The following is a 24,388-nucleotide window of genomic DNA, read 5'->3' as shown; positions in this document are numbered from 1 at the left end:
GTTGGCCTCCTCAGGCCACCTCTTACTGTTACTAAGGAGAAAATTGACTGCTTCTGCTCAATAATAGTAATAATACTGTAATTGCAACAGTGAGTAGAAATAGCTTTTCATGTCTTGGTGTACCTTTAACTTAGGGTTGAATGCCCTGGGAGACCTGGCAGCCAGTCACTGAACCTCAGTGTCTGCCCATGTCATCATACCTCCCACTACTGAAGAAAGAAGCAGACTATAAACAAGCACATGAGTTCTGACGCAGGTCTGATGCACGGGTAGGATGGTGCAGTGGAGCTTGCAAGGTCAGGTGTTCTGGTCACATAGAAGAAGAAATTGTTTGCATTTATGGTATTAGGCTAGAAGTAGAATGGCAATGTGGAATTGCTGAAGATATTAAGAGAGAAGCAATTTAGTGCATCCTAACTTTTTAGTTCTTGAGATATTTTGAAATGATGTGTATCAATAGAAGTGCATTGCTGGAACTTGCAATTCTACTTGTAAATAGCCTGTTAAAAGTTAACTAACTTTTAAGTCAGGTGATTCCTGAAGCAGCTACTGTGTTTGTGATATGAAAATGCATAGTGCTCATGGTGTCAGTTTGCCCCCTACCCTACCTTTTAGTAACTTATTTAGGAGCCCTTACTGCAAGTTTTCCACCCATAAGATCTTGGGCAGTCATAGACAGAGAATCTCTAGCCATATTTTGAAAAGATCTAGTGAAGCACATACAGTCTAGATGTGATTGGTTGGTCCCTGATTTATGTGTGATAAGGAGAGCGGCATTTTGTAAGTTTTGAAGCCTAAAAGGGCAAACTACCAATGGCTGGAGTTTGCAGTATCCTGTCTTGCAGAAGACTTCTCAGAGGGGAGAGAAGGATTTTGTATTTTCTGTTAGCAAAATATAATGAGAAACCCAAATATACATGCAAGATACTACGTGTTTTTGCCTCATCAAGTCTGAGCACTACAAGCTACAAGCTACATGTACTGTATTCCAAATCACTCATCTTGAGCTCTTAACCATGGAAATGGTTTGCTGATATCGATAACATGTTCAGTACCTGTGTTTATCTCAGAACCAGACATACTTGGCTTGGATCCCTAGTTTGATTATAAAATTAAATCATTTAATCTTTCATAACAACTCAGTCACTAAAAGTTTATTTTCTTCTGGATAAGTTTCATAACTCAATAACATCAGTAGAATTTAGATAAATGTGGGGGGAAAAAAACCCAAGAACATGTATCCATGAGCTACAAGGCTTCATCAAGAGGAAATTTTCACATTAAATATTCTGTTTGTTCATCAAGGGTAAGGTACAGTCTTATAATACTATATCACTGTGAGATACATATCTCACTTCAGAATACCAGTCAGTCATATGACATAATCCCCATTTCTAAAAAACATATCCATATTAAGATGAACTTTCTCAGTTATCTGGAAAATGCACCTGCAGTACCTCTGACTGACTACAAGCAATTTTAAGAAGCTGGGCATGTTTACCCCTTTCCGGGTCCATATATATATGGGTCCATGCCTTTGCGCTAGTATAATTCCACAGACTGATATGAGCGAATCTCCTTCAGGCAGACTAATATAAACCCTTAGAAATAGAGCTGTTCTGCCTGGTACTGGTGAACTAGAAACATAGCAACCTAACAAGAGTTAGGTTACCTTACCTAAAGGTAAGGAGATAGGGCTCACCACAGGAGGCAGAGGAGCATTTCATTATGAGAAGATCTTATTTTGTGTCTTTCCTTTATATAAGGGGTTCTCCTATGGTTTACATAAAGCAAAAATTGTTTAAGAAATACATGAACATGCTTTTAGTGGGGAGAAAGGGGAGAATGACACCTGCATTGGTCACATGGTTATGACACATGCAGGGGTTAGTTGCACATGGATGCAAAGAACCGCAAGATCAGGACTGAGGCTCAACTCATTGACCCCATATGAAGTTACTCCACTGAAATAACTTCCGTGGAATTTCTGCTGGTTTACAGCAGCATTACTGGGATCAACCCTCAAACTGGGAATGTCACCTCAAGTCCCAGTGTCAAATTGTCCCGTTGTCAAAATTTCCAACAAACTCTGATGTATCCTGATTGGTAAAGCTGAGAACAGCATAAAAGAATATAACAAGCCCTGCATAAACATGTTAACTGAATCAAACACTAACATGGAAGCTGCTTCTCATGAAATAATTAGAGCACTGTGAAGAAAGCATTGTGTTTCATATTTTCCACCCAATTTCTATGCAGTTTTGAGTGCCGAGCGTCCAAAGAAAATTGTGCTCTAATCACCCAGCCCTGTGTAGATGTCATGCCCTCTAGCACATGCAAACACCTTATCAAGTTATCACAGCATATCCTTTCAAGGACTCCGAAGGCAGCTGCCACCCACGATGGCCGCTTGCTCCCTGCAGCATTCCAGGCACTCGCACCTCACTTAATACAGCAACAAAGACGGCTTGGCTGCCATGCAGCCCACAGTGTGCTATTACAGCTGTGAAACAGCTAACTTTGGCAGCCATATATCATTAAGGCTTTGTTTAAGAAACTCAGAATAGCTTTTCACCACCAAGCCACTAGCATTATGCTCACAGCCTGGCACGAATGGACAGAGTATCTTGCATTGTAATTGAAAGTGATGGAGTGATTTTTTGAGCCGGTCAAAATGCTGAGCAAACAACCTCCTTCATCATATGCCCCTTGCAGTCGTTTAACAATAGTTCTTCCCTGCATTCTGCAGCTTCGCAGCTCTTAAATCAATAAATGTGTTTGGTTTCTTGTCATTGTAAGGCACAAATAAGTGACCGGACAAGCTCAGGCTAACTATTGAAAGTCACTAGGCAAAAGGCAAACTCTTCTGAAATAGGACAGAGGTGGTGCATGTGGAAACCTGGATCCATTTTCACAGAGCAGGGCTCTGCTTGTTACTGCCTTTAGGATATCACCAAAAATAAACCTAGAGGGTAGGGGGTGGGTATTTATATATAACAGGGGGAAAATGGCTCAGATATTACAAAACAGCACCAGCAAATCAGATGCCACCTGCACCGAATGCACTGAACAAGACAAGGCTCAAAGTACGGGCGCATTCTTGCATGCTGGGCTAGTGTTTTCCCTGAAGGCTTGCTCTGCAGGAGATAAATAATGGCAGAAGTGGCAAGTGCTTTTCTTGCCCAGGGAAGAAATTTCTTCTCCCTGCAGAAGCAGCCTTTTTACTGAGGAGCGAGCCTGCAGGAGAGCTTTGCCTTGGGAGCTCTCTCTCCAAACAGGGGCTCGTGGCCATGCAGTCTTCCCACATGTCTGGGCAGCTGTCAGCCTACGAATAAGGAAAGAGAGTGAATAGTCTGTGATTGTCAGTAAAAATCTAGCTGACTAACTTTTAAATACATTTTAGCAATCTAGAGCTCTACTGTGGCTTTGAGACATAACCTGGACTAGAGAGGGCACGCCCTGAACATGTGTGTTTATTTTTGTGTGTATGTACATGTCTGTGTGCATGTGTATGAAACAGGAATCCCTTGGGAAGATACAGCTGGAGTGTCACAGTTTGTTTGGGTACACTTGAGTGACAGCCCAACATTTCCATGCTGGTCCCGCTCTGCCCTGGATGAGGAAGGAGCCATGAGTTTCCCACCCTCCTTTATAACCTCTGTGCCCTCATCAATGGTGACTCACTCCTTTGCAGGCAGGAGAAGGCTCGTCCTCTCTCCTGGTCCTTTCTGCACACGTACATGCAAGCACACACGCTCACATGCACATATGAGTGCATGCTGCCCTTCTTAATCCAGCCCAAACATTTCTAGCACTAAAATGAGCATCAACTAAAAGCAAAATAACACCGTAGAACTCCTATAATTGTGGTTTTCCCCTGACTCAGAAGATTAACTTGCCTCCACAGGCCTCCAGAAGAGTGGACTTTCCTTCCTGCATTTAGGTTACTGCTCCTCTTATTCACATTCCACATCCCCTGTCTCTGCATACAGAAAGGACTCTAAAGCAGCAGATGATATGGGCATTCCTCAGTGTATCTTTTCTTCTTGTTCTTAGCCAGATTAGTATGAAATACTAAGTGAATAGATTTGTAGAATTCAACACACATATTTTAGAAATGCCAGAACTGAGGTTTCTTTTTCAGTCTTTATTTGATCTCATTTGCTTTAGTCTTTTGTTACTTTTCACTTCTTCATTAATTACTAGCTCTCATTGCCTGGGCATTTTTAGGATAACATTGCAAAAGAGACTTGGAAACACACAGAGGATTAAGATTGAAAGAAGAGAATTTCCCAACCTCTAATGTCTATTACCTGACATTTCTGTTTTAGCATCAGTGAGTTTTCTGGTAACTGGTTGTCCTCTTGGAAAAAAAAAAAAAAAACAGCAGAGGCTGTTCCGTAGTGCAGTACAGGGAATCTGACGTGTCTCCCTTTAGAGGGTCAAAGCCCTGTAGGGATATAATGCTGGCTGACTGAGGGCAAGAATGTGGAGCTGGAGGAGGTGGAGAGGTGGCATAGCCACATCTAGCTTCAGCCTGCTCTCGAGCTGTTTTACTGTGATAATGGGAACATGTGTTAGAATAGCTCTAGGAATGGATGCTAGGCAGTCCTGCATCCAGACTCTGCCTGATACTAAGTAAAGTATACTTGGCTAAAAAAGTAAAGTATACATGGCTATAATGCAAAACTCATAAGGAGTCATTAGCTTAGTAACTTGCACGAAATCGTGGGAAAAAAGCAATCTAGCTGCTAAGCGCAATATTCAAGTATGTTAACCTTGACATCTCTGCCTGCAATCCTCTTTTTTACTTTTTCTTTCAGCAAATTAGGTCAAGTTGCTTGACACAAGGAGTTGAAGAGGCTTTGTGAGCCCTGCGCATCCAGCCCATCAAACGAGTAGCTGGCATCAAGAATGCATCAGTACCCATGTTGCCTTTACAAATGTCATCATCAAAATGTCAACACCTTTTCCTTATTAAGCACATTGGTGCAGACAAAGCATATTCTAAAACTCTTTGTTTGTGGCATGAAAATGCAAGCCCATGCAAATATAGCAAAAAATAACAAATACGCATTAAAAATATTAAGAAAGCATTACAATCCTACCAGGCTATATTGCTGAAGTTTTAATCTTTCAGCATAAACTGCCAGAGCTGTTTTACTGGTAAAGAGGTGAGATGCTGTCCAACTGCAGATAGGATGTTCTGTGTCATTGCCCTTTCAGCAGTTACCCCTGAGAGAGGAAACAATGTGGGGTAGCTCTCCTGCCTGCCAACGCCACCAGGCCAGATTCATGGCAAGTCTGGGTTTGGGAAACTGTCTGGAAGTCAGGGGCATTTACCAGATTTACAGTGCCAAAGATCTCACCCACAGGCATTGTGTTTGCTTTAGGTTTGCACACTGGACATCTAAGAGATGTGAGCAGCACCATGATGACTCCACAGGTTTTATTCTTATTTTCATTGGGTTCCTGCTGATCTACGAAGTCATCTGTGCTTCCCTCTTGCAAGCAGAGCAAGCATAAAGCTGTGAAACCAGACAAGCATAATCACTGAAATCAGTAAATTAACCCTTAGGACGGAGGCTCATTCTAGAGGACACAACAGAGGCTAATAAGCTTCCTCCTCCATATTCTTCTCTTGAGACTTGCTCCCTAACAGCTTGTTCCTGCAGTGCACAGTGAAGGCAGAAATAAGGATGAGGGCCTGAGCTATTTGCTTGTCTACTTTACTGCTTATCAGAAACTGAGATTAATCAGGAGAGGCTGAAATTGTGGCATCATTTTGTGTACCTTAAAATTAACCCATTAATCTCCTTCCTTACACAATGTACCAGATGATCTGATAACATGTTGCACAGTCCAAAGCCCACAGTCCAATACCAAACCAATGGTATTCAGATAGTGAATGCAGAAGAAGCAAATCTGGAGCTGCATGAGATCACCAATGGGGTGTCGGTTGTCAGCCAGGTTTTTATCAAATTGCTAATTATTTTGCTATAGCTGTTGGTATCAGGGACGAATAGCAAATGGATAGCCATGAAGAGAGTCTCAACAAGCCCAGATTCATAGGAAGACAATAAAAATAACAATGATCTCAGATTAAAAACCAGTAAAGAATTTTAGTTAAAGGGAGTTTTCAGATCCAAAATACCAGAGCAATTCCTCATAAGCTGAAAGGATGAAGGTCTACAGAAAGTTTGACTCTACATATTAAAATAAATTCTGCACATGCTATTATAAATAATAAGTTAACTTTTAAGCAGCTACATAATATTACACAGATCATTGTGTTTTCTCTTTGCTTTTGCACTTTCATTGCCTGAAGTTCTGCTATGTTGCTTGTGCTTGAGGCCTTGGTTTCACTTTTACTCAGCAGCTAATTTTCTTTGGTTTCACTTCTCTGTTTATCAATCCTTCCCTCACGCTGTCCTTGCTGGGATATGTACTCGCTGCTGCAAAAAGTTTGTCTGAGTAAGCCTGCTTCCCTTTGTCAAAGGAGAAATACTCCTATTACATTTAGGTTTGATAAATAGTTGATTTATCAAATCTTAATTACAGGCCAAATATGTTGTCAAAATCTATCTCTACAAAATTGTAGCTAATAATATGCTGTTTGGTAGCATCGTGTTTTTGCCTGGTGTGAAATGCAACTTTAAGGAGTGGAGACTGGAAATCTAGAAATAGTAACAGCATAATGGAAAAGGGGAGAGGCCACATGGCAGGTCTCCCTGAGTCATCAGGAGGTGGGTGTAAAGGACTTCCGTGCTGGAAAGGGCTGAGGACTGGAACATAACTCCTCTGACTTCATGAAAGTAAAAAGACGTGCACTGCCTTGTGCCTTGATTGCTGCAGGGATATCCCTGCAACTGATGGTTGGCCTGCTGTTGGTTGCCATCTGAATTCAGAAACTCTCTGGTCATATTTGTGCAAAATGTTAAAAAAGAAATTCAAAACATTCAGCTGCTCTGCAGTTCCTGCAGTATTCCTGTGCTGGTGGCCCATATCCAGTGGAAACACATGAAGGTTCCTCCTTCAGAAGGAAATGCACTTCTGATGCTGAGCATGGGGAGGGAGGGTGGCCTCTTTAGCCCAGCTACCCCATGCTGCGTCTCCAAGAACTGCAAGGGAGAAAGGACAGAAATGAATGGACATGTGAAAGGGAAATGCTGACAACAAATCAAGCACCCAAACATGATCTGGGGCTTTTGCCTTGTTGTTTAGAGGTTACGTTTGGTGCCACCCTTATTTGTGCTGCTTAGAGAGAATGGAGCTCCTGCTCGGTGGAAGGGAGCTCTTCTTTCCCATCAGAGCTCATCTGCCTCTGCAAAACATTAACTTTTTTTCCCTCTGCTGTTTTCTGGAGAGAGTAAAGGAAGAGGAGACTGGACAACAACAAAGGAATTGTCTATCTATAGGTTCTTTATTATATGGCATACACAGTGAAGCACATCCTGACACAGATTTCCTTTTCTGTTTCCCAGTCTGTTTTCCTTCCCCGAATGTTAAAGCTATGAAATCAATAACAGATGACAAGTGGATTTAATTTGTGAAGTAGAAGGAATGTAAGCCTATCTGAGTAGTTAACAATTAACACACTGAGAGCAGGATTCTGGTCATTTCAGAAACCACCTGGGGCCATTTGCTTTACACTAATATATACAGAGATTTGAAAGGTACTGCCTTATTATCCTGGTGCTTATCAGTACATGCACGAACACTCATATTGACAATAAATCCGGTTATGTCTGGATGGCTTTCTCCTCAACTTTATGCAATTATGCTGTTTAGTCATGAATTACAGAACTTCCAATTAAGACTCAAGGTCATGAAAAGTAGGATGGAAGGTGACCAGATTTCTAGCTAACGGCTTTTAAAGTTGGCAGTGTTAGGGAAACTGTAGCACACTTTCCCAAAAGAACCAGACTGACAGATCTAGTATTAACAGAACAAAGTTAATTCCTCTAATTTCTTCTGCATTCTTGCAGGCGATTTCCTCCCGCCATGGAATTAAAGGTCATGCACTAGTTCCCTCCTGTGTTACCTCAGCCACCCTTTTACCAGTGCTTAGCTCTATGTTCAGACAGGGCAGGTGGGTTCAGCAGCCAGCAGCAATTTAGCACCTTGATCCATCCTTCAAAATGATGCATGATGTTTTCCTCACTAACACTGCATGTGTTAGTGGTGGTCCAGTACATAAAAATGAGCATATACCTGGGAAATTCCATATTTCTTTATTCAGTTTCATCTCTCAGAATAACTTTCCTTGAGAAGTTCCTTGAGAAGGTCTACTACTGAGCTATGTAGGCCTTGGCAGTTAGTGATCCCTGGCAGTTCCCATGGCCTTTGGAGATGTCTGACAGCAAAGCCTGTTGAGGAACCTTCTTGCCACAGTCCCTTGTCCCCATTTCCTCCAGTATTTTAGCAGTGCTGGCCACCAGAAGCCTTTGCTCTGTTCTGCAGTCCTCTGGGGCAGAAACTGCTTCTTCCTTTCACAGGTCTTTGGGCAAAAACTGCATTAAGGGCTGTTGTTCCTCTAGCCTTTGTGGTGACTGAAGACTTTATCCCACAGAAGTGCATGCAGGCAGGAAATTAGCCTGGTCCTGCTATAGTTACAGAGGATGGAGGAAGAGGCTGGTAATACTCTGATAGCAGATACGAGTCCTCATCTGCATTTCCTGAGAGGCCTTTAGCATTCGCTTCCTAGGATGTATGCATCATCATGCCCATCTCTCTGGGGCTAGTTACCAGATAAACACCTTTCGTAGAGAGGGACTTTGTTCCTACCGCACCACCTAACACTAAGTCTCTCCGTTAATAGCTCTCACAGTAGAGAAGATAAGAGAATTTCAGCAATCAGGGATGAAATGTGCTCCCTTGTGGGGTCTGGCCTGGAGCCATGTGTTGCTAGATACAGAGACCTCACCTCCCAGAGGCATTTCCTGGTTGGCCTTCCTACTAGCCAAGATGGTAAGAATGAGTAAGGAGGAGAGAAGCCTCTGCTGGTTATCATCACTGCACTCACAGGAATACAGGGAGTTTTTTTGCCACACATGGCTTGGGAGATGACAGCTTACCAAAGGCTGGACTGACCTCTCGTCTGCCTCCTCTCCAATCCTTTTGAATAATGCTGGTGCACAGGAGAACGGAGGAACAATCCGACTAACTTTAACCAGTTGTGAAATCTATGTGGGTAAGTTTTGATAGTAGGGAGAAGATGGATGTGGAAAGGAAACAGCAAAGGAAAATGAGGTCTACAAATGGTAGGCCTCCCTAGTACAGTGCCCTGCCAATTTTCTCTTTGCAGAAGACATTTATATAATAACAAGAGCAAAGCAGAATTGGTCTCAGCTGTGTTCAGTGTCTAGCCATACACCATGTCATGTCTAAATAAACTGGCAGCTGACATTTTAGCTGTTCTTAGCCGTGGGGTTTCCAGAAAGCCAGAACATTTATTTTTTCCACTTTGTTTTTGTTTGTGTGTGTGTGTGTGTATGTCTGTGTTTTAACCTCCTCTTCAGAGAAAGTGCAAATGAACTGCAGGAACAGACAAAACTGAGCAAAACAAATTATACTTGGGAAAAACAGGCCCATGGCTGAAGGCAACATGTTTATGAACGGGAGGAGGCAAGTTTGCCTTCTAAGGTTTATTTACTGAGAAAATGACCTCCTCCATGTCATTGCTATATCTGGTTTTTTTTTTTTTTTTTTTTTTTTTTTTCTTTTTTGTGATGGGCGTGTTGCCTCTTGTTATTTCAGCCTTCTCTTTGTGGTTTTTCTTGTGGTTTTGCTCAGCTGAACTATTCCTGGGTGCCGAGGTGCCATGTTTCTTCTTCAGGTGAGCTTTGCTCAAAGGGAACCTCTGGTGCCCAAGCAAATGCCTGGAGCTTTCTTTGCTTTTCACTCATTTCCCTCTCAGGCCAGATCCTGCCCCTTGAAAAGAGTAGTACCATGGTGGGCTCCCAGCCAGATGAGAAGAACACCAGTTGGCACCTCAGTCAGATGCCTTCATAGGCCAAGAACAGCTCCCACTGACACACTGTGAGCTTCTGGAGGCCACACAGGTGTTATTTAGCAGCCTCATCAGTGTAGCCAACTGGGTCTTCCACAAGTATCTCCAAGAAGTCATGGCCTTTCTGTTAATTTCAGTGAGTTTTGGAATGAAACTCTTGCCAGATCGAGGTGAACTCTAATCTCCTGCCTCATAGCTGAGTTAGAGCTGCCACTACTAAAGCCCTAAACACCCAGATTGGCCAAGCTTGATCTTTGAGAAGTTTGGGCATAATCAAGTGCAAAATAATCTTTCCTTTCATAGGTTGTGCCAAGAATCTTAAGACTGCATTTCCTTGGGCACTTACAAATTTATCTGCCTGTCTGTGAGATTTATTTTGTTAAGTGAATCTACATGTGGGACTTTATATCTTTGTCATTGACAAAATATTCTTGGACCTTTCCCCCACTGCTGATTAGAAAAGGAAAATGAAAAATCAAAGACTACTTAAAATGTGATTAATGGACTAGTCATCTGATGTAAAGCCAAAATGATGGCTGATCAGAGCAAAGTTTTGTCAAAAATATAAATCTTGGATTAGCCTGTCTGTGCCTCTCTTTCCTGTGACCACATTACTTTGAACACAAGTTGTAGCTATCACCAATCAGAATTTATCTTTTAAAACTGTAACATTTTTTACTTGGTAATTTCTCAAGTCCTAGAAAAATAGAGACGTGAGCTTCTTGGTCGAAGAAGCTTGTTCCTGAATTTGATCATTACTGTTTAATTTACTTCTTGTATTTTGATGTTTGAATTGACTTTGTTTTAAAAGAATGATTTTTTTTCTTCCTTTTCTTCATGGATGAATTATAATAAGGGTGACCTGATGAAAAGCAGTAGAATGGAACAAGGGAAAAAGATCTGGCAGGCAGAGTGTACGGAAAATAAACCTGACCTGTTGCTAGTGGGGCCAAAGTTAATGGTTATAGACAGTCTTTGTTCATGGAACATGTTCTCCTTCTCTGAAGAAAGCAAGTAATTGTTCTGCTGAATTAAAACTTAATGTGAAATAAACAGCCTTTTTACGGGAAACGAGTTCCCCACTCTGGAGAATCCCCCCGGTCAGTTAGGAGTCATTTCACCCTGAAATCTGGGCTCTTACAGACTTCTTCTCTTTCTGCTAGAGCATAAAATGCTGGCCAGGACACCTGCTGTGGGAAGAGGTGCTCATGATACCTAATGTAAAGTGAGATTTTTTTATTTTATTTTGTTTTTATTTTTTTTTGAAGGGGGAAAGGAATGAATCTCACAGAAAAGGGGTCAGCACACACACCACCCTCGTTCCCTGCTGCATTGTCCATATTGTATGTCAAAATTCTGGTCACAGAGTAAAAATTCCTGGACACAATGACAGGACCTGTCACTTCATCCCTCATCCGTGTTGGGACAATGTTGTAAAAAGCTAACACAAACTACCGAGCCCTCCAGCTGATAACGAAGACCTTTGATCTTTCCTTGGTGTTTTCTGGGAATGTTCACTTTTAAACCACACTCCAAGTGGGGGCAGCGCCGGGGCACCTCTCCTTGAAGCATGTTAACATAGTGACCTCAGCCTCTTTGTCCAGGAGCCTGGAGTATGATATGGCTAATGAGTGGGATCAGTAAAATACTGGCCATGGAGGGGAATAAAGGAACGCTGTCTTATTGCCTGCTTGATATTCCAGCAATACTGGTGCTGGCAGTGAGCTGGGGAAGACCAAGTCTCATTGCAAAGACAAGAGAGCACTTCTGAATAGTATAATTTGACTTTAGACTTTCTGCATGTCATTTTCTCAGGAATTTCTGCATGAAGATGTATAGCTTCTGGAGGAGCTAAAAAATTTCATATGATAGAGAACTTCCTGCACATCTTAATAAAGCAATCTGAAAGTCAGTTAATCCTGCTATCAAAAAATGTGCATTTTATTTCTCATATAAATCTGTCTAGCCCTAACACCCCGCCATTAAACGTTCTGAAGCCTCTGCCTGATTAAATATCTCCATAGTATCTGATACCCTGTCTCTGCATGGTACCTTAAAAACCATGGTCCAGGCACCTGCTGCAGTCCCTTTGATAAGCTAAGTAGTTAGATTTGTTCTCCATAAGCCTTTCTCTGGCAAGTATCTCAATTACTTGTAGGGCTCTTTCTAACTTTGTATACTCCTCAAGTTGTGGACACAGGAACTACACATAACTTTGTAGCTTTCCTGGACCTTGCACAAGAAGGAGAATAATTTTATTTAATCATGTTGTGTTCAGGTACCAGAATCCTGCATAGAAACACAGAGCTGCCTCACACTGGCAGGTGGATCCTGTTAGCTCCAGCTAGGATGTGAGACGGGTTTGTTTCTCTGAAAGAGAACAAACAAGGGACTAGGACAGAGGAGATCCGTGCAGGGAAACCCCAGCCAAGTTTGGAGAGAAAACTTTTGGCTGAGATTTGTTTTATTATTGTTGTTGTTTCAATTGCAAATAAAGGCCAGGAAGGAGGCAAGTTTAGGCTATGCACAGCATGTGAGTACTCTCTTTAGAGCTGGTGGGAACTCTGCCTGCTCACCCCCACACATACACACACACTCAAATCTCAGACTCCTCTCTCCCTTCAAGGGATGAGTTTGATGAAGCATTTGCAAGAGAAAAAAAAATAAAAAAAGGAACAAACTCCAGCTGCAGATAAAGAAATGCTGGTGACTAAATTACAGTCTTTAAAAACAAAGGCACTATCTGGGGATAAATATAGGTTGTACTTAATGCAGAACCACATGAAATGCCTGAAGTTGTCTCAGTGGAATGTACAAATAACATATAATGAGCACTCCTGAGCAAAACTAAAAGAACTAGAGGACAAGTATAATGTCTGAAATGGAGCTGGCCAGACAATGTAAGCCTCACATTCTGAGAATTGCCTTCTTCTAATGACATAAGGAACAGCTCTGTTGAGCTGAGTTGTCATAATCTTGATATCATAGAACAGAGCTTCACTACATAAGTACAGGCAGATGGTCATAAATATGCAATAAGAACAGGATTAAGAAGAAAGGAGCGCATGCATTTCTTAATGCAAAATGACTTCTTCCCCCTCAGCACGCACACACATACACACTAATATATACACACAGAAGCCTCCTTTTTTTTTTTTTTTAATCAATACAGCCCTTCAGGACATTATCAGTTTAGGGTCTGAGCAGTTCTGTTCCAAAGCAACACATCAGGAAAAAGGTATGTATGTGATTCAATACCAGGGACAAAATCTTCAGATCTGCTTCATAACAAGCAATGATAAGTGAACCTTGTGAAGGAAAACTAATATAGTATGAAAGAGTCATAAGAGTGGGGGAGTGTTTAATTTCCCAAGGCTTTGATGAGTGAATTTTCCACTCACCACGCTGCAGGTCAGGAACCCATGTCCATTCCAAAGTTAATGCTATTGTTTTCTGATCTTTGAACCCTAACACCTGTCAGTGCCACATTCCCAGAGGACAAGACTGGGGCTGGTATTTCTGTTTAACAAAGAAAATATTTACAGACTTATCAGTCCCCAAGCAACATCCATCCTGTGCAACAGAAAGTTATTAGGGAAAAGAATGTAAATCGAATGAATCAAACAAGTGTTTTCTTGTTACACTCGATAAATCTGAAATAGCTCCGCTTAAACAGCATAGTTACTCTGGATTTATGGAAGGCAATTGAGAGAAGGATATGACCTGGAAAACTGGAAATGCAATCCAGTTCATATTCAAGTTTCCAGAATCCATCTTCCAAAACCAAGTTTCTAGGACATTTTATATTTTCTATTATAACTCTGTGCAGAAGAAGGATGAAATACAAGCCCTTTATAAACAAGGAAGTGGTCTAACTCACTCCCTCATGCAGGAAAATCCGGAAAAGGACAATTCCAAGTCAGTCGTTCCCTGGACTCTGCCAAATATCCGCCCCCTTTGAAAGGAAAGCCAAGGATTTGGCTCCTCTCCGCTGCAGCTTTGCACGTAGAGCAAGAAGTTCCCCAGGAGGAGGAATGCCGCAAGCATGGAAGTCCCGAGCGGCGGCCCTGGCTCCAACTCCCTCCCCACTTCCCCGGCATCGGAGCCACAGCTCCGCTGGGCTTGTGACAGCCCTGCTCGCCCCACGGCAACTTCCCTGCCCTGGGTGGGCTTTGTGCCCAAACCTCAGGCAATGTGGAAAAGAAAGGCCTCTCTTTGCAGGGCTCTCAAGCAAAGCCTGCCCTCCTGGTTGGACTCCGTGCGGGAGAAAGTCTGTCCTCCACCTGCATGGGAACTTGGCCACCACCGGTCCTCTGTGATCAGGCCCAGCGCATACTGAGTAACCATCTCCTCAGGCAGCACCAAATGAGATGAGACTGCCCTCACAGATAACAAACACCAAAGCTTTCTCTAGTAATTCCTAGTTAACACTTTCCGATCACATTTGCTTACGATTCAGGTTGCCTGTCTCTAAGTCACAGAATTAGGCACTCTGAGATGCCTCTTTGGCTTGAATAAGGGAAAGGTCTGGGGCAAAAGCTGAGTGAGGAATTTGGTCGGCTGATAGCTGACCCAAGAGAAATCGGCACTGAGCTTCCACTGGCCAAAAAAGCACTAGCTCAAGCAGGTGATTTGTAACAGCTTCTCAGTCAAAATATAAACTAGATCAGTAAGCAGCAGCAGCCTGTGTAATAGCACTTTAATGCCGAGGTACTAAAACTGACTTGCAGTGAGGAGAACAGAGCTACAGTGTGACAGCTGAGTAAAAACCATGGCTTTGTTTTGCTGGTGATGCTGCACAGCCAAGCGCTGGTGTTGGCTTTTGCGTAACTGCTGCCATTAGCTCCTATACCTCAAGGTCAGCTTGCAATTAGACAGTAATAGCCTGGAGGGAAAAGATAACTGCAGTGGTTCAATAACAGAGATTAGATTAGGCCAAATAATTTGCAGGAAATTATTTATATTGCAAATGTTGCCTTCTGTGCAGGTAATGATTTTCACTAATTCAACTGGTATTTAAATTATTAGCTAGGCAGTTTGTGGCAAATAGCTGTTAAGTCATAGCTATTTCTGTATTTCTGTAATGAGCTCTTTGGGAGTACTAAAAAGCACGCTGTGCAGATCATAGATCGTGTCATATTTCCTGATTGGATAGACTGCAATTTGAGAAGTGCATTTCCATAGTATATTCTTGTGACTGTTACTCTAAAATCTCATTTTTTTGCAAATTGTGCATAATATTCCCATAAGGTGGGCTGCAGAACAGAAATCTCATTTACTGTAATATTTATAAGATGCAGATATACAAAGAAGCCTCTTTGCAAGCCTTAGTAGAGGCAGACATGGTGTCCCTGCTTGATGTACAAAGTAGGACATATATTTCCACCAAATATCTTTCTGTCTTCTTTGAGGGCAACCTTGGGACCACCTGACTTCCTTGGAATCACCTGAATGAGCTGAGAGAATTTCCACGTCTCCAAGTTTGTTCCGTCTTTGGCTTCTTGACCAAACTTATCAGCAATATGCTGAATTGATGCAAACTGTGGTGTGGGTTTCACAGTATGGCTCTCTCTGTGTATAGAATGGTGTGAGTTGACAGTATGTTTATCACATGTTACAACCCTAGTATAAGATCATTTATGTTATCAGCACCCAGGCTGGGTCTCCTCCCTTCTCATTCATACAGATAGTCTCATTTTATATTCTTTTTTCACAACTAATGTCTCAAGATATAAGGCAAAATGTAACTGGATAATGTAAGTATGGAGATAACAACCTCTAAATGATCAAACTAGAAATATTTTCTGTATTTTAATTTCAACTTAAATGAAAATACGAAAGATCAGCAAGAAGGTTGAAGAATAGAAAATTAAATGTATCTTTAGTTGATAAGAAGATATAAAAATGAAATGTTATGGATTCTTTTTGTTGTGACAAAATCCTGGGAAATCTCAGTTTTAATTTGACACTAACTCGATATTTTTCTAGCTTTGCAGCCAAATCTATAGCTGTTAATTACCCACCTTATCTCCTGAGCACTCATTATCTAATAGATATGAAAGAAATGTGGACCTGTAAGTTTTCTGGATTTGCAAGGCGAGCTTGCAAGAAATGGCATAAATTTAAGGAACAATCTAAAGTTTTGCAATTTAAAGTTTCTTTTCCACAGAAACACAACAGGCCCAACAATGCTGCAGCAATGAAGATTCTTCAGTGAGAAACCACTAGAACACAAAAACCTCATATAAACAGATCCTAATGTAAAAAAAGTCTGATGGACAAACTTGATAAACACAGTAACGTCTTGGGAGGGAAGAGGGTAGGGAGGGAGAACATGACAGGACAGGGAGGGATGAGGAGAGAGAGATCCTTCTGAGAAAGTCTTGTTTTGTTTTCTAATGTGCAGTCAAGAGTAATTTGAACCATTTGAATTTGATGCATGTGTGACTGATTTACAGATTAAAACTCAACCATGTGAATTTGGAGACCTAAATGACTCTTTCTTGCAAGAAAAAAAAAATAGTCTCATATGTGGAATAAATAATGAAGCACAGACTGCTGCAGGAAACTTATTTAACCTTCAGAGAATCAGAGGAACTGGGAAGAGGGAGGTCCATGTGCTCTGCAAGCCACTGTATAATAAGTAGGTGCCCTAGTTTCAGGTAGCATGGTTTCACGCAGAAAAACCTGGATAAAAGGAAACCACAGAAATGCCATGAGGAGGAAAGTGGGTGCTCTAGTGAGGAAAAGGTTAGGGTGGTTACTTAGGAGATATAATAGAATGCATCCTTTTCTTTGTTCACACCTAATAAAGAAAACTACGAATTCTGCCCAAAACACAAAAGCAAACTTCTCTTAGACAAGAAATTAATCCGTTCTCTGCAGTAGCAGAGAGGAATTCATAAGCTCTCGTCTGCACTCATACAGTCAGGATGTAGCACACACGGTACAAGGCCTGGACTTCCAAGGCCTTGCTTGTAAGCATAACGCCTAAGCCTGGCCCCTGAATGATCTATAGTATCAGGAGGGCACAAGTTGAGCACATCTAGCTCACATCTTTCAGGTTAGTTTTACGTGAAAGGAAACAGTTCACATGCTCTGACCCTGCTCCATGACGTGAACAGCTAGAGATTTGCTTCCAAAAGGCACTCTCGGCCCCAAATAAATGCTGCTCTAAATGCACATTCGTTCCCCAACTCACTCCAGTTTGAGCTCAGGAACTGGATGGCCAACATCCTCTGTTTAGTCAGAGAGAAACACACTGTGCAGTTCAGCTGAGCTGTGCAAATCCTCTTGTCTTCTGCTTCTCTTAGGGGGCAATTTTGCCTTGATGTGCTGAGTAACGAACTGCATAACGCAGCCTCAGTGGTGCATGGAAGCACATGCTACTGCAGTAGTGAGGACACCATTAGTAAGTAACCATTCAGAATAACTTCTTGCATGCATAAACCTCCGGGGCAGAAGCTCCAGGTGGGGACCTGGGAGCTACTATTTAGTACCCTAGCCTTGGAACCAGTAGATGGTTTGCTAATAGAGGATTGAAAATTACCGCTCTATAGACTTTTTTCTTGGAATTTTGTCACTGACTCACTGCATGCAGCACCATTAAGTCCCTTAAATATCAGGTTATTGATTTTTAGAACGATAGCAATAACTTTTGCTGCCTCCCTCCCCAAAAGTTAGTTGAAATCATTTTAAAAAGTTGAAGATTGCTCTGCAACTATTCCAAAATAAGTTAGCTGATTTTCCCTTCCATCAAAACAATATAACGTCAGAGGGATGGCATTTTTTAGCTGTTATAGACTAGCCAAGGTCACATTCCACTGCAAAGCGATTGTCTTCCAATGCATACCATTCCTTGGGATAGATAAATAATGAGTTAATGTTTACAGGGAATACTGTCAACAGAAAATAATCTAAAAATATCTCGTTTTTGTATTGATTTCACTTCACTGGAGAAAAATGTCAGGGTAAACAGTCAACTTCATTTATATTTTCCTACGCATAAATCAGGAAGCATTATCAATATGGTAACATCATTATCATTTTCTTCCAAAGTCAAGATGATTTTCCTATAAGGGAAATTATTTCACATTTGGAAGAATATAAGATACGCTACTCTTCCTTTAAAGTGCACAAGAATGCATGATCATCTAAAATCAGTGTAAGGCTTCTTACTTGGTAGTGCAGTGTCACAACCTGAGTCCTTCATTAGTAACAGATATTGCTTTCATGTCTGAACTGCACAGCACCAGTAGAAAACATGAACTGTCAAAGGTTGCAGACATCCCATAGGAATACGTGTGCTCCCCATGTAGCCATGCCTTTCTGTGTGGCTGATCCTTAGAGCCTGTTACCGTGTTGATCTTGTGCATGCTGAGCCAATAATGCGTGCAGTCCTGTCACCAGGGATGAATTTCATCCATGGTGTGGCCTAAAGAGGGTCAGTTCTGTGCATACCTGTGTTGTGCTGAACTCATCCTTCCAGAGCATTAAATATCCTCCTGTGCTCTCTAATTAACACAGAGTACAAGAGGAAACCTATTAGTTGACTCAGACTTCTGCACCTTCATGCACATCCTTATAATGGCATTTTAATTAGTTTTCATGTTCCTGTCCTTTTAGAGCTAGAGAGAAGGCTCCCTTCTTCTGAGTCAGAAAAGGATATCATTTTTAAAGATGGTTGTTTGGATTATTCCAGCTTGCAGTGTGACTCAGGCCTTGCACTCAGGCCCGGAAACTGCTGTTCAGGACGGTACTGAGACTACCCACCGTGACCCTTGCACTAACCAGCACTCCTGGTATGTGCACAGTGGTTAGTTTTCCCGTGGAATCACTCCAGAAGGAAATATTTTGTATATCAACTACTGCTCCCTTTGCTGGGAGCACACCAAGCCCAACGGGCCAAACTTTGAATCATTAAGTGATTTGCTTTGATCCAGGGCTGCTATCTATGTCTGTCAGAGGACAAGACAGAGAATTTCATCTACATATTTCACCCTATCCTCCTCAAGCCTGGAGGTTAAGAGAAGTAGTCCACAGAGTTAAATTTGACTGCAGGAGGCAACTTTGTAGTATAAGCTGAAAAAAAAAAGAAAATCTAAAATAAAATCAATTAATTTAAATTTAATTTAAAATAATTCAATTTAATTTAATCTAACCATTTAATTTTTTTTCTTTGATTTTCTTTCCTCTTTCCTTCAATCATTTTCCACTGTTTTTCATGTTATTTTACTTTTTTCCTCCTGTCTCACTGGATCCACATTCTTAATACCTTTTTTGTTTTCCCATTTACACAGTTTTTTCCCTAGGTATTTTCTCATAGCAGTCCATGTTAGCATGAGTCCTGGTGCATGGTACAAAACTGCTCCCTCCTTCCCCTTCCCGAGTGCTGCCTTTCTGCTGACTTGTGCCTCGAAGGCCTTCGTATGTGATGACTAAACCAGTTGTCTCCTGCCTTCCAGGCACTCCATTTTTTGTTCTTTGTTTAATTTTATTCTTTTTCTCCCCCTTTCTATTTGTTACAGCATTCCTTCTCCACACATTTTGGAAAATTCTGCAGTGTAATAAAGATGTTATTAAAAAAAGAACTAAACCATGAGTCCCTTTCATCTCAAACTGTGTCAGGCACAGGAGGAAAAATGGGTTAATGGTGGAAAGGCTTTTAGACTAATCCAAGGCAAAAAACGATCATCCTTTCAAATGCGATAGTTAGTTAGGAAAGTGATTTGGAAGCCAATGGGACAGCGTGTGTGGAGTGAGCTGACTCTCTGATACGTATCACAGAGACCTTCACACTGACTGATTATAATGAATACACAGTTGACATTAGCAGAGACAAAAAGTTACACGAGTGCAACGTTGCCTTTAACGGTTCCCCTTGTCCTTGAGAATTTTCTCAGGGAAAAAAGGCATTCTTTTGTTTGAACCAGAGGGCAGGGAAAGCAAGGCTTTCTCTGGAAGTCGAAAGCACTGCACTCTCTAGAAAGAGCATAAAAACATCTCTGAGTCACACACGAGTATTTTTGCAACCCAGATTGTGAAAATGCAAATGGGACGTTAGTTAAGGTTTCATATAGAAATGCTGACATGAGCTCAGCTCTGGTGCAGGAAAGCACAGCAGAAGGCTGCAATCTGAAGATACCTTGCAGTGCTAAAAGTGGCAGCTTAGGGCTTTTAATTCATCAAAGATTCTGTTTCTTTTCCTTTTTTTCTTGCATGCTTGTGAAGCTCTTTTGCCACATGTCCCTCTCACCATGAGGGAGCCCTGGGCTCTTCAGTGTCTAATCCCGACCCTGCTTTATCCTGGTGCTTTCACCAAAGCAGCCAGTCCAGGGAGGAATGGGGGAACAAGCTCGTACAGCGCTTTCTCCACGTGCAGAGAGAGGAGCTGCCTCCCTCCTGCCGCTGGTAGAGCCTCCTCATGGCCACTGTGCTCCAGGGAGCACTGGGCAGGAAGGTCCCTCACACCATGGGCCTGTGCCTATCAGATAGAAAGCAGCCATAACATCTTAATGTAACACATTGTGCTACAGGGTTGGAGCCCTTTATAAACACTTTGAAAACCTTGTGCTCGCTGTGTGATATGGCACTGGCAACAACAGAACACAACATTAATTGTGCATGTTTCTGCAGCTGCTAAAGCAATTTAGTAAAGAAACTTATATAAATAGAAAGCAGCCTCCAAGGGCAACAAATATGAGACGCTTGAAAAAGTTTTTCTTTCTAAACTTTCTATTAGTCAAAATCTGCAGCCCTTATTTCACATTGCATCAGCTATTATTCCCAGCACATATGAACTAGAAGTCAATGGGAATTTTATTCAAACAAACAAACAAACAAATGAAAGAAAGAATATTTTGACTCCCAGGAGCTAATGTGGAGCTGGGCAACAACATCTGAGCAGCAGAGACTGCAAATTGTATGGGTAAGATCAAACAGTAATATATGGGATATGTTACTTTGATAAGTACTGAGACTTCACAATGCAGAAATGATTAATGCCCGCATATGAGGAAGAGCACCAAGATTCCTTGATTTACAAATGCATAACCTAATGGGTGTTTGGGGAACACATGGCTTAAGTGTTTGGCTTGTTCTGCAAGTTTCTGGGTATGTCAAGGTCTTCTGATTCTCTGCTGAACAGGCCTGCCTTTCTGTTTAAAATACAAGAAAGCTTGCAAGGACTTTTTATCAAAGCATAAACACTCTCAAGGCAGTTAGTTTCTAGGTGAGCTTGCAATTTTCTTTTCAAGTTTGCAATTACTTTTCTCCTCTGCCTAAACAAAAGGAAAAATCAGAAAGCAAAAATTATTAACCCAGCATCTCAGAGATATCCAAAGAAGAGAAAACTTCCTGGGGAGCACTCTCATGGCTCTGAGGGAACCAGGAGTTAAAGTACATCATCCCTCTCATATCTGCAGCTAAGAAAATATACCCTTGAGCCCCTGAGCGGGAGTACATGATGACATACACGAGTGGAGGTTCCCTTTGCTCTACAAGAGCAAAGAGCTTCCCCCCTGCTCCCTTGCTGGACCAGCCCTACCCTCAACACGCCGGGGAGCAGCACTAGCAGCGGACAGGGAATGGCACAATCCAGGGGATTGCATGGGGCAATCTGCCTGGCAGCAGCCATTAATTCTGTAAATGTTTTTAAATGTTGCTTCCACAATAATGGGAAAGGAATTAGAGCTTGGAAAGAGACTATTAGAACTCGAAAAGAGACCAGGAATTTGCTAGGGCTTTTTGGTCTGTTCTAGTGATACTTCTAGAGAGTCTGTACTCTACAGTGACATGTAAGAGAGAAATCATGATTCATACTCTTTGCTTCCTTTGCTTTTGGGGTTTGGTTTTATTCAATGTGTTAAATTGTCTCTTGCTGGGCTCAGATGCCACATTATATGGGCCTAAGAGATTTCCCCTTTTGTACTTAAGTTTCAAGGATTTACTTTAAAACCTCATCAGGTGCAGAAAACCAAATGATGTAACACTGAAATAGAAATACTAGAAACCTCGTAGAAACATGACAACCAAGGCTGTAGACAAGGGATGAACTAACCAGATCAGATAGAATATCATCCAGTGTCAGCTTTTTGCTGCCTGTAAAGTGAAACATTAAAGTAAAATTTCAACTAATCTTGCTGAGTGTACACTTACTCTCTGAGTGAGAAACCTAGGTCATTACCAGCACTCTCCATCTTGCTTTTTTTCTTCCTCTGTCAAATTAAATTCCTTGCTGTGGTCTTTCATTGTAAGCCTCTCTTCTTTCTAAAGTCTCTTGTGAAGGTCCTAGGTTGGATATCATGTCAGTCTTGCTACCCAGAGAGAAGCAAATGTCTATTTTAAAAAAGAACATGGGGGGGGAAAAAGAAAAAAAAAAAAAAAAAAAAGCTTGGCATCTGGAGAACACCACCTTCTTGTCTTTAGAGATTCCATTTCTGCTCATCCGATCCTATACACTTGAGAGTTCATTCCAGTTACTGCCGGGAAAAGGGCTCAATATATTAATAATTTTTCAAAAAGCAGACAAGCAATGGACATTCTGCAACTCTTTGGAAGTTAATGATTCTCTTCTGCTCTGTTTTGCAAGTACATGAAGAAGAAATTGCTATATATACTGCAACTTGGAGCTCCTTGGCATACACATTTAAAGGTACTAGCAATATGAAAACTGTCAAAGCGTAATTACCACCTGACATGGCACACTCTGTTCTTTGGAATGAATTAACTTGGTTCCAAGTTCATTCAAATAAGTGTAAATGGAGAAAATGCTTCAGGCTCAATTTTTCCTCATGCCATCCCTTATCCTTTTATAGTAATATCTAAGAACAAGCTCTAAGTTATTCTAAACGGTCTTTCTGCTTTGTGACTCATGGCTGACTAGCTCTAGATATAGGTGGTTGACATTTCTGTCTACTATATACAGTACCTGTGGCTAATCAAGACAGCAGATTTCACCTAAAACATCTTGTCTTTTGGACTTGGTAGTCCCACGCAGCATACTATCTCAGGCTTTGGATTCAAGAAGCAAAGCTTTAGGAAATGGTAGTTATAGGACAGCCCTACTTCTATTAGTATTCTTTTAATTGGTAACCCTTTTTTAAATAAAAGTTTTTCAACTCATTTAATGTTACTGTTTAATTAATTTTAAAAAAGTTATCTATAATAGTGTGAAACAGGTTTATATCATGAAAGCTCTCCCCAAACAGTTTAAAGTTGAAGGGCTTATACGTGTCCTGTCTCGCCTTGACAGTTATTGCACAGCATAATCCAGGGCTGCCAATCAGATCTGAACAAAGGAAACAGCAGTTGTCTGACTGTGAATCACTTCTCACCTCAATTAATACGGAGTTTGCACAAATAGGCTTGACGATTTGAGACATGCCCAAATTTTCTTTGTAACTAGCACTTAATGACGGATACCCAATACTTGGACGTGCCACTGAGGGTGAAGTCAACAGTTTAGAGCCTTGTTTTGTGAAAGGGACTGGAGGCTCAGCAGAAGGATTCAGTGGGTTTTGTTTGTTTGTTTGTTTGTTTTGCTTTACTTTGTTTTTGTATAAGTTTTGGAAATAGTGTTTCGGTAGCTAGAAAGGCTAACATGGATTTTAATAGCTCTTAGACATGTACCTTACCTTTCTGAAGTGACTTGTCTTTCCTTTTACTCTACCTCATTTATGTTTGCCCCCTGGAAATATTTTAAAGAATTCATGGCCTGCAAGAAAAGTTCCCTCAAACAAAGGATGCTAACACTAGCTCTACAGAGTGTGCAGCCACAGCAAGGCCAAATCTGAGTACACAAGTATGTGTGTTTGTACCAGCCAGATCTGATTCCAAGAGTTCTATCTATCCAGCAAAGAAAATAAACTTATAATGTTACTTGTGCATAACAAAATACAACAAAATGCCTCATTTTATTTAACAAATAATCTGCAGGCCAAAAGTCAGTCAATTCAAATGGGAAATTGAGGACCAGGCTAAAAGAAGCCTGACAAAACCCATTCCAGCCCAAGCTTTTTCCCAACTCTGACTCTAGATATTTAGTGCAAATCGTGTGAACGCTGATCCAAGTCACTGAAAGGCACAGTTGTCTAAGAGCATCTTACCAGACTTTCAAAATAGCTGTGGTGCTCTCGTTTCGTTTCCTAGAGAGTGGACATAGCAATAAAATTACTCCCAGTACTAGCATTGATAGCAAACTCCCCTTCTGTTCAGGTCTTAATCAGTAAAGATACTAAAGTGCTTCATGATCCTTATTAAGGAGGTTCTTCTGAGCTAAGATTTGTTGACAAGGACAGGAAAGAAAGCTTTGGATATCTGAATCCACACAAGTAATAGAGTTTAATAGAGTTTTAAGTAAAAGAGACTTATATTTTT

The sequence above is a fragment of the Tinamus guttatus genome, unplaced genomic scaffold (assembly GCF_059628265.1).
Source record: "Tinamus guttatus ecotype Peru unplaced genomic scaffold, ASM5962826v1 Tinamus_guttatus_pri_ptg000094l, whole genome shotgun sequence".
NCBI classification, from domain to species: Eukaryota; Metazoa; Chordata; class Aves; order Tinamiformes; family Tinamidae; genus Tinamus; species Tinamus guttatus.
This window is presented reverse-complemented; position numbering follows the sequence as displayed.